Here is a 12,525-nt window from a genome sequence, read left to right as displayed (position 1 = left end):
CCAAATCTTTCATCTCAAATTTCAAGGACAACTGAGATTTTTAATTTGAGATCATTCCTTAACTATTCCCTATAAACAACATATCATCTATATATAGAGCAATAATAAACTTATCCGATCATCTTCAACTTTATATTACACACAGTGATCAAATTTAGATCTCGTAAAACCCAAAGATAAAACATATGTATCATACTTTTGATACCAAATTCTGGGTGATTGTTTCAAACCATAAAGAGACTTCTTAAGCTTACAAACCAATTGTTCTTTACCTTTCTCCACAAAATGCTCCGGCTGGGACATATATATTTCTTCTTCCAGATCACCATGAAGAAATGTTGTCTTCACATCCATCTGCTCAATTTCAAAGTCATGTGCCACTGCAAGTGACAACAGAAACCTAATGGATGTTAGCTTAGCTACAAGAGAAAATATTTCTCCATAGTTAACCCCTTCTTTCTAAGAATACCCCTTTGCAACCAATCTTGCCATATACTTGTCAATACTACCATCTGGACCATACTTCTTAAATATCGACTTACAACCCACATGCTTTCTACCTTTAGGCAAGGGTACCAGATCCTAGGTTCCATTTTTCTCCAATGACTTCATTTCATCTTTCATGGCTTCCAACCAAGAATTTGAATCTGGCATATTGATTGCTTCTTTCATTTTCTTCGGCTCGTCAGCATCAACAAGAAACACATAGGCACAATTAACATTCAACATTGAGTAATTAATTCTCTCTGGTGAATAGCCATACCTATCGAGTTGTCGTCTCTCTCGCGTAGATCTCCTCACTTCCTGCGGTAAGGCTTCATGAGGTTCAACATGAGGTTCATGATCATGTTCCTCTGAACTTGTAGAACTACTCGAGCTCTCCTCATCCTCTGGCACATTCGAGTCCTCATTCTCAAGCACATTCAGGTTTTGTAATATCTCCCTTTTAGAAGCTAAAGGGATTTCAACTTCTTCTTTTCCTTTTTTTGTCTTCTCTGACTACAGATCTGCTGAGATGGGTTTCATCTCATGAAAGATAACACTCCTGTTGTACAACACTTTTTCAGTGAGAGGGTTACATAATTTGTATCCCTTCACACCAATGTCATGGCCAATGAAGATGCATTTCACAACCTTGTTATCTATCTTTGACCTACTCACATCAAGCACATGAGCATACGCCTCATAGCCAAAGACGCGTAAATGTCTTTGTAGACACCTAAAAATGTCTCATTGATCATGTACTAATTATTCGTCTAATTGATTAAATAATTCTTTATTTATTTAATTAAGTTAATTAATCTTATTCTTCTAATTTCATATTTCCTCATAATCTTACTGATTATTCTATTTTCTATTTCTATCATCATTTAATCATTTTAACCATTTTCTAAATGTTAATTAAATATTTATTATTTAATTAATTATGGTTAATTCCCCAATTTAAATAATTTTTATTATTTAAATAAATTAATTCTCAATTTCTATTTCCTATTCTATCATCATTTAATCATTTTCATCATTTTCTAAATATTAATTAAATATTTGTTATTTAATTAATTATGGTTAATTCCCCAATTTCAATAATCTTCATTATTTAAATAAATTAATTCTCATTTTCTATCTCAATCCTATCATCATCTAATCATTCAACCCTTTTCTAAATATTAATTAAATATTTATTATTTAATTAATTGTGATTGAATCCTTTAATTTAAATAATCTTTATTATTTAATTAAATTCCCTTTCTAAATAATTAAATAGTTTCTTTAAATTATTTAATTAACTAATTGATTCTTCTAGTTCTCCAAATTCTAATTTCATTTAATTTCTTATTTCTTCTAAATTTCTTCCAAATTCAATAAAATTTGCATGATTTCAAAAACCAAATTGAAAATCAAAGTCAAGTTCTAAATATATTCAAATGCTAAATTGAATTAATAAATTCAATTATTTGAATAAATATCTCATGCAAAGATTAAATTGAAAATCTAAATCTAAATGCAAGCACATGCTAAATTAATTAATTAAATCAATTAATTGATTAAATCATTTATCTCTCCAACTTCTATTTTTCATCTTTCAGTTAGCTTTTTCTAAATTAAGCTCTCTGTGTCATCTTCTTTATTTCCTCCAATCATCCTTTTCCTTCCTTCAGTTAACTCTTTCATCAATCAATTGACTCCATTAATCTATTCAATCTATTGAGTTTCACTCCCACAATCAACAGTTCAACTATCAATTTGCATTTGAGCTCACCTGAGTTCACACCTCTTGATCATTCTGTTCCACCTTTCAATCAATCTCATCCAATTTTCTATAAATTGAGCATCCAATCTCCATTTTCAATCCTCCTCAATCTTGGACAATGACTTTGAATCATGAACTTTGAATCTTTGTGTCACTTGCAGGTTACCAACGCAATATCTGAGAGCCATCATACCATGAAGAGGAGAAGAGCAATGGAAGCGATATGCAATCTTGGAATAGGGAGTTTTATTTGAATTGACTTATAATTCCTATTTTATTTGATCTTGCATTATTCCATTGTATTGTTTGTTAAATTCTGATTAGGATAGGGATTCGTGATTTCCCTTGTTTCTAATTGATTACTTTGTTAATAGAAGAATGAATTTTGCATCCCACATTTTGGTGAACCCGACGTGAACTAACAATAATTTAACCTTTTCTGTGTTCTGTGTGATTTTTGCAGATTGTGCGGATTTTTCATTTTTTTTACAGGTTGCACTAATTTTGAGAAAATATTTTTCATCACGCAATCAAGCTTACATCATCACACAATCGCATAGACAGAATTACGCATTCGACCCTTCGGGGTCACGCATTCATTCTGACAGGGTCACGCAATCGTCCTGTCCAAATCACGCAATCGCCCTTTTTGGGTCACGCATCCGCAGGGTTAATTGTTGTTTTATTTTTCTTTTGTCTGTTATCGGTTCTATATAATTCTGTCTTAAATTTGGTTAATCCGGGATCAAAATTACTTTTTTTCAGGATTTGATTAACACAGTTTATGACAAGAAAAGTTCAGTTCAAGATTTCAGGTGCAAGAAGGACGAAACAACAAAGGAGAGAAGCCAAGCGATATCAAAAAGTTCTCCAGGCAGAAAAATTGATACAGGATTCGGAAGAATAACTGGCCTTAGACAGATATAAAAGCTTAGTTCTTTATTATCAAGTTAAATATGATCTAATCAATATTGAATGGATGATGAGGGATTTGGCTAGGGCTTCACAATTGGTTGTGTAGATTCCTGATAGAGTTTAGTTTTCTTTTTTTTAGTTTTTAATTTTTTTTTTGTTGTCTGTATTTTGTCACGCAATCGACCTATTAGTGCTACGCAATCAGGTAGATAGCGTCACACATTCAGTCTGTCAGATTTACGCATTCGATCTGTTAGATTTACGCATTCGCTCTGTAAGTATCACACAATCGCTCAGGTAGTATTACGCAATCACCTCTGTCAAGTTTTGAATTTCTATTTTCTGTTGGTTTATTTTGCTACTAATCTTCTTTTTACAGCCTGTGGCGGATTTGCAGAGAGGATTAGATTAGTAATTTGGCATGCACACTTCACACTTCAATTTTTAGTGCTTAAAATCAACAACAGTTAAAATGGACATGCATGGATAATCTCACACTTCGTTGTTGGTGTTTAAAATGAACATGGGCTAAAATTGACATGTGTGTATCTCATACTTGGTTTTTGGTGCTTAAAAATCAACAAATGGTTAAAATTGACATGCATGCCTTCATACTTGGATTTGGTGTTTAAAATTGACATGCACATGCGGATCTAGCACCTAAATTTGGGCTATAAAATGAACGTGAATTAGGCTGCATTAGATTAAATCATTTTTCATTTTCTTAAGGGAAAATAACTTTTTATTATTTCTGGGGTGGACCTACTGTTGCACTAACTGACTTTCTACCTGCCATCGGGCTCTTGGGAGAAAGAAGGAAGGTGACAAGGACATCCAAATTTTCTTTTGTTCTACGTAGTGAGGGGTATCTTTGACTCGGTATTTCATCACCCCACAGAGGTACTTTGAATTGGGATGCGTTGGGGATATCATCTCTCCCAGTGTACTCTCAAGTGAGTTTTTCGAGCTGCTATATAAATATACTGGTTAGGCGGCTAGAGTGTTGAGTGAATTCAACGTATGTGGGGGCCTTCCCTGCACCGATAAGCTCAACTAAAGCCTTAAGTGGCTTGCTCTGAGAATCCGTCGTTGGATCGGGATCCCTCAAAGCCTAATACTAAGAACCAAATTAGCTGCCAAAAATCCTCCGTTCAGTGGTTCCGAGAGTGCGTATCGTACCCCATAGATACCCTTCATGTACCTTACACTATGATACAGGAATCCCTTAGCTAAAAGATCCTCGGATCTTCATGGTAAGAGAGACTGGCATGCCCGAGAAGTGTGTGTTGTGGAGTGGAGCCAGTGCTGCCAAACTCTCTATCTGTTCATTTTTTTTTGGTATTTTATTATAAGGGCCTCACTGAATGGTGTCCAATATCTAGCCTAAGATTGTATTCTGTGCTTTTTTATGTATCATTGTGCTAGACCAGTATTGAGTTAGTCCGTTGGGCTATTTCAAGCCCTATCCCACGTATCTCTGAATTTTCGAAGATTGTATGAAAATTGAGTTAGTCAGCTATACATACCTACCAGCAATTGTTCTCAGATTTGGAAAACTACAAAAACTTATCATATACTTGAAGTTACAGAAAATAAAGTCCATTTTGAAACCAAAAAAGTCCTGACATACTTGTGACCCTAGGAAGTCTTTTGCATAGTCCCACTTACGTGCTCATTATCATCCTAAGTCTTTTGCATACTCCCACTTACATCCTCATTATCGTCCTAAGTCTTTTTCATAGTCCCACTTACGTCCTCATTATCATCCTAAAGTCTTCACGTAGTCCTCATTCATGTCTTCATTATCATCCATAGTCATTGCATAGTCCAAATTTTGAGTCCGCATTATCATCCTCATATACATCCTTGTCTAGACCTCATATACGTTTGTCTTAGTTCATCATCATTTGCATAATCATCCTATAAAGTCATACCCCAAACATCCAAAACACAATCAAAGGATCAGCCAAACTCAACCTCAACTCAAACAAGTTTGTCAAGTTCAACAAATCAAACATTATCCAATCCAGAGAAATGGAGAAAACATCATACATGTTGTGATCCTAGTTCCAAACCAAACAATCAAACATCATGGATTGGCATTATACATTTTGTAGGGAAGGTGGACGATTCATCCCTTCCATTCCTATTCCATCGCCATCCATAGAAACCTTAGCTCAACAAATCAAGACTTTGCAATAACAAGTGACAGACATGGCTAGTCCTGACAACCATAGGGGCTGGTTAGAAAACATGATGAGAGAAGTGATGACCATGAGGGGATCAGTATCAGACCAACCTTCTTCTTCTTGTGAGACCATTCAAACATGCCAACCTTCATTCTTCAATAAAATCGTTCTTACCTCAGTTCAACCAACATTAGAGTCATGTAAACCTTCTTTTTCTTTCAACCCATTATATCAATCATACCATTCACACCAACCCAACAATCACACCCCTTTCAACCAAAATCAAACCCCATTCAACCAAAGTCCAAATCACAATTCACATCAATCCAACTTTCAAACCTCTTTCAACCAAAATCACACCCCTTTCAACCAAAGTCCAAATCAAAATTCATTCAACCAAAATCAAACCTCTTTCAACCAAAGCCTAAATCAACCATATCTATCCACCATTTCATCATCCCCTGAAGTCACGCAAGACCAATTCACACCATCTTTATTTAATAAAACAACCTCCCAAGGGGCATCCATAGCACAAAACCAATCCAATCCAAATCATGATTTAGAGAGTCTCATTCAAAATCCTTTCTCATCAAGTCAAAAGGTTGAAACATTCAAAGAATCTCCCATGAATATCCAAACTCCTTCCCCATGTCAAGATGATGATCCAAAATCAGAAGAAATGAGTCCTGAAATAAATAAAGATCAAGAACAACCACTTCCATCCTACCCAATTTTTGATCAAGATCCCACCGACCAAGAATCTTATGATGATCCCCTCGCTCTTTTCTATTCCATTTATAATCAAACCCTTCCATCTCAAGAACAAAGTGTCCTTTCAAGTCCCATCCAACATCCACTTCCTAAACAAGATTAGGACATCTCTTCCATCCTTCATAATAATCCTTTTCCAAGACAAGATCAAAGCATACCTTTACCTTCATGTCCTAAACAAGAGCCCATTATTTCTCCAAATCTTGATCAAGATCCTTCCATCCCTTCATCTCCATGTCATAATCCTCCATGTTCTTCATAATTTTCCTCTCAAATGAATTTACCATTTCTCCTAGTCATCCCAATCCCTCTACACAAGTTGTTCATGAACCCCTTATCAATGAAATCACCAATCCAGATCATACTACACAGAGCAACTTGTCAATAATTGTATGTGTGTCATCATCAAATGCCAATGTCATGATAGAAACAAGCATAATACCAACTAATGAGAATGACACCTGGTTGACTTCATCATACTCTTCAAGTGCTTCAATAAAAATAGGCATAACACCTGCTCATGTTACAACTTCAGAACCAAAATCAATTTGTCTCATACACCCACACTTGATAGACTGGGGGCAAGAGAATCTACCACGGTTGGATTTCTTTGAAAATAATAAGGCTATAGCTGAATTCATGGGTTCTAGAGCTGGATTTCCATCTAATGATCCACAAAATCCAAAAAATAAGAAAATCAACATTGGAGATGTTGAACATATACACTTAGCTAAGTCCTTATATCCTATTGAAAAAGACATCTTTAACCGACTTTTCAAACAAAGGCCAATGAACTACCTACACAAATATTATACCTAAATGTTGGGTTAGTTTAGGTTTTACTTTCTGCATTGCATACAGTTTCTTTCCAAGCACCATCATATTTAGAAGTCACATTTGCAAAAGTTTCTGCATTAGCATATAGTAGCATGAATAAAACAAGGCAACTGTTCAAGTTTATCATTCGTTTGCATCTAAGGGAAACAAGGGTCATTTCCTTTCTTAGATATTCGGACATGAAGTCTATGAGGTCCTAAGGTCATTCATTCTCAACATTACCCTGTGACGATGCTTTACTTATGGTTGGGTAGTGATTTCACTATTTGAGACTTGTTAACCCACAATCTATCAATTGCTATATCTCACACCTTAACAAGATCTCTAATTCATTCTAGACACCTAGTTGATCATATGACTAGTGAAAAATTTGAAATTATACTTCAGCACCGTTGTAATTGTCACACCCAAGTAGGTTACATTACTTACAAGTCAAGGCAAGAAAATAAAAAGAAAAAAAAGAGCTATGCCAAATATCCATCTAAAGGCAAAAAGAGCAATGATATATAACTGAAATATCATGTATACAAATGCGATAAAAAAGCTTGACTATGGGAACATACAAATAACTCCATCAAGGCTATGAACGCCTACTCGCAATGGAGCAATATTTGAGAAATTACAGTCTATAACCTTGTCGGAGCTCTCAAGGCTTGCTGGCTATGAGGCTCTATTCGGGATGCTTTTGAAGTTAGAAAAATAATGTAGCTAGTCATATAGGATGCTAAGGATCTTTAGTAAACACAAGAGCATGAATTAACTCATCTGCACACACATGGGCTAAAGAAGATCAAAGTTTCAATAACCAATGGGGAAGTTTTCCGTGTTTCCATTTGTAAATCCTAGTCACTAGGTGTGTTGATTTGAATGTTCCCAGGGACCTTAGAGATCGATTGACCGCTTATCTATGAAATGTTTTGCACCTTCATTTCAATCGGTGTATTACAAATGCTAAAAACAAGCACAGTCAACCTTGTTTGAATAGGAAATGCATCTTCATCCTACATATTGCATTCACATAGGTCATGTCAAAAGTTCTTTGTCTCCACACACATTCTGCAGATCATCATGTCATACAAGTCTGCACACTGGGGGCATAACTAAAAAAAAAAATCCAAAAAATCAGATAAAGTACTGAAAAAATCCAAAAAATCATATAAAGTCTTGAAAAATCCAAAAAATCAGATAAAGTCCTGAAAAAATCCAAAAAATAAGATAAAGTACTGAAAAAATCAAAAAAAAAAATCAGATAAAGTCCTGAAAAAATTCAAAAAATCAAATAAAGTCTGGAAAAAATCCAAAAAATCAGATAAAGTCCTGAAAAACTCCAAAAAATCATATAAAGTACTGAAAAAATCCAAAAAATCATATAAAGTCCTGAAAAAATCCCAAAAATCATATAAAGTACTGAAAAAATCTATAAAAAACATATAAAGACATTCTAAAAAATCCAAAAACATTGAAAAACTCAAAATCCACAAAAATCGAAAACCACAAAATCTATTAACATTGAAAAACTAAAAATACCAAAAAAATTCAAATACGATCCTGAGAAAATCAAACAAAAACATTCAAATATCGATCTACATAATCCAAAAACATCGAAAAAGCTCTTGGAAAAGAACTAAAAAACAAAAAATCAGTCAATCAAAAAACTTGCAATAAAATGTATTGTGAGAAATAAATACCCTAGCAGATATCTAGCAAACACTTCGCACGAAGTTAACAAAGGATACGACTATCCAGTCAAACATCTGCAGTCAATTGATCAAATTGTCTTATCAATCGTATCATATCCATATCAACGTGATCATTATCTTGTCTTAAACAGAAGAGGATACACTCGAAATCAGACAGGACAGTCTTAAATGGGGTCTGCAAATTTCTGAGATCAGACATTATCAACTATCACATCAAGCAACTGAGAACGAAGGCACAAGGTGCTGAATTTTGTTCGGGTTAGTCTTTATCTTTTATCATTTGGCGACAGATATTGTTCCTATGCTACTCAAGGATGTCCACAAGTGACTAGAGGAGCCATGATGGGCATTATATTTTTGTTTGTTTGCTGCTTGTTTGCTACGTGTTTGTTTCTTCAATGAGATATCTTTACATCTTGGTTCCTTATACCCTGATGTGCTAAGCTCCATTGTTCAATAATAAGGCTCAGTGATGAATATATATTGATGTAATAAAATATGTGACAAAGGTTCGTGATTCATTCAATTTCATTCTTATTCTCATCTCATTTTCTTATTGATGGTCTATTGATTTCCCATCTTCACTCTAAACATTCTTCTCTCATCATCTCTTTCTTAATCATTCTCTATCATCTAACATTATTCTTTCATCAATCTATTCTCTCATATTCTATCTCAATGTCATCTTCATGTCACCTATCTCTATCTCTAACCATTCTTCTATCTTTCATCTCACATTCTTCTTTTTTCGAGAGATCATTCATGTCTTTAATGCACAAACAATCTTTCAAGGGGGCATTACACCCTAAGTATCACTGGGGCATACTGGGGCAAAAAAATTTATTTTTCTTTGAAACAACATCGTTTCGACATTGTCTCAAAGAGGGGCAAATGTAGACACCTAAAAATGTCTCATTGATCATGTACTAATTATTCGTCTAATTGATTAAATAATTCTTTAATTATTTATTAAGTTAATTAATCTTATTCTTCTAATTTCATATTTCCTCATAATCTTACTAATTATTCTATTTTCTATTTCTATCATCATTTAATCATTTAAACCATTTTCTAAATGTTAATTAAATATTTATTATTTAATTAATTATGGTTAATTCCCCAATTTAAATAATTTTTATTATTTAAATAAATTAATTCTCAATTTCTATTTCCTATTCTATCATCATTTAATCATTTTAATCATTTTCTAAATATTAATTAAATATTTGTTATTTAATTAATTATGGTTAATTCCCCAATTTCAATAATCTTCATTATTTAAATAAATTAATTCTCAATTTCTATCTCAATCCTATCATCATCTAATCATTCAACCCTTTTCTAAATATTAATTAAATATTTATTATTTAATTAATTATGATTTAATCCTTTAATTTAAATAATCTTTATTATTTAATTAAATTCCCTTTCTAAATAATTAAATAATTTCTTTAATTTATTTAATTAACTAATTGATTCTTCTAGTTCTCCAAATTCTAATTTCATTTAATTTCTTATTTCTTCTAAATTTCTTCCAAATTCAATAACATGTGCATGATTTCAAAAACCAAATTGAAAATCAAAGTCAAGTTCTAAATATATTCAAATGCTAAATTGAATTAATAAATTCAATTATTTGAATAAATATCTCATGCAAAGATTAAATTGAAAATCTAAATCTAAATGCAAGCACATGCTAAATCAATTAATTAAATCAATTAATTGATTAAATCATTTATCTCTCCAACTTCTATTTTCATCTTCCAGTTAGCTTTTTCTAAATTAAGCTCTCTGTGTCATCTTCTTTATTTCCTCCAATCATCCTTTTTCTTCCTTCAGTTAACTCTTTCATCATTCAGTTGACTCCATTAATCTATTCAATCTATTGAGTTTCACTCCCACAATCAGCAATTCAACTATCAATTTACATTTGAGCTCACCTGAGTTCACACCTCTTGATCATTTTGTTCCACCTTTCAATCAATCTCATCCAATTTTCTATAAATTGAGCATCCAATCTCCATTTTCCATCCTCCTCAATCCTGGACAATGACTCTAAATCATGAACTTTGAATCTTTGTGTCACTTGCAGGTTACCAGCGCAATATCTGAGAGCCATCATACCACAAAGAGGAGAAGAGCAATGGAAGTGATATGCAATCTTGGAATAGGGATTTTTATTTGAATTGATTTATAATTCCTATTTTATTTTATCTTGCATTATTCCATTGTATTGTTTGTTAAATTCTGATTAGGATAGGGATTCGTGATTTCCCTTGCTTCTAATTGATTACTTTGTTAATAGAAGAATGAATTTTGCATCCCACAGTCTTAACGAGGGCTTCTTACCAGACCATGCTTCCATATGCATTTTGTTGACTAGCGCTGCAGTAGGAGAGCGGTTCAGCAAGTAACACATTGTAGCCACTGCTTCAACCCATAACTTTTGCTCCAAACCAACACTGCTCAACATGCTTCTCGCTCTCTCCATCAAAGATCGATTCAGCCTTTCAGCTAGTCCATTTTTCTACGGAGTATAGGGCGTAGTCTTATGCCTCTTAATACCATGATCTACGCAAAATTTATCAAAATCTACATTGCAAAACTCGCCACCATTATCTGTTCTTAAACATTTAATCTTTCTCCCAGTCTGATTTTCAACAAGGCTTTTAAATTCTTTAAAATGATTGAACACTTCTAATTTACTCTTCATAAAATAAACGAATGCTCTTCTTGAATAATCATCTATAAATGACACATAATATCTTGACTTAGACAAAGAAGGAACATCCACAAGACCAAATACATCAAAGTGAACATAGTCTAGCAAACCAGAAGACTTTTGAGAACTATAATAAAACTGAACACGACTTTGCTTTCCATATGTGCAATGTTCACAGAAATCGAACTCAAGATTACAATCAATCAACCCCTCAACCAAGTTTTTATTCTTCAAGGTTTTTAAACCTTTCTCACCAATATGGCCAAGCCTATAATGCTAGAGCATTGTTTTTTCTAGTGGAAGTTTAACTTCCATAGAGTTTACATCATGTGTTGCCATAGCAGGTTTATTAGACTTTATAGAGACACTATTATAGCACATTGGTTTGGCATATAATCTATATAGTGATCCAATGCATTCACCCTTAGCTAAAACAATAAAACCTCTAGTCATCTTGCAACCATCATGTAGAAATGTTACCTGAACTCCAACATCATTCAACATGCTGACAGAGAGTAAGTTCTGAGCCAGACCAGGTATATGAAGTACTCCATCAATTCCCTTTATTCTGTCATTGGGGAACTGGATTCTGACTCTTCCTCTTCCAACGATCTCTAGTGTGGAATTGCTTGCCAGAAACACCTTTCCTCCATCGTACGGTTCATACTTTGAGAACCACTCTTTATAAGATGTCATGTGGAATGATTCTCCCAAATCGACTAGCCATACATCATCGCATGCAGGCACTGCCAAGGCTGCTACAAAGGCATCAATGTCACTCTGAGAAGATTAAGTGTCAGAAGTACAATTATTCTTCTTCTTTTTCTCCTCTCTACAATCCTTCCAGATATGACCTTTCTGCCCGCAGTTCCAACACTTTGCCTTGGACTTCATTCTAGGAGTAGCGGATCTCTCCTGTGACTTTGACTTCATGTCCTTCTCCTTGCTTTTGTCCTTAGATCTGCCTCGGACAATGAGAGCCTCTTTAGCCGCCTCAGAGGATTTCCTTTGCATCTCCTCTGATAGAAGTGAAACAACTACTTCATCCATTTTAAAATTGGTAGTAGTACATCCTACGGTCATTACCAAGTGATCCCACAAATTAGGCAAAGAGCTCAGCAATAACATACAACGCTCTTC

This window comes from Cryptomeria japonica, chromosome 2 (assembly GCF_030272615.1).
Source record: "Cryptomeria japonica chromosome 2, Sugi_1.0, whole genome shotgun sequence".
NCBI lineage: Eukaryota > Viridiplantae > Streptophyta > Pinopsida > Cupressales > Cupressaceae > Cryptomeria > Cryptomeria japonica.
Note: the sequence above shows the minus strand (reverse complement) of the source record.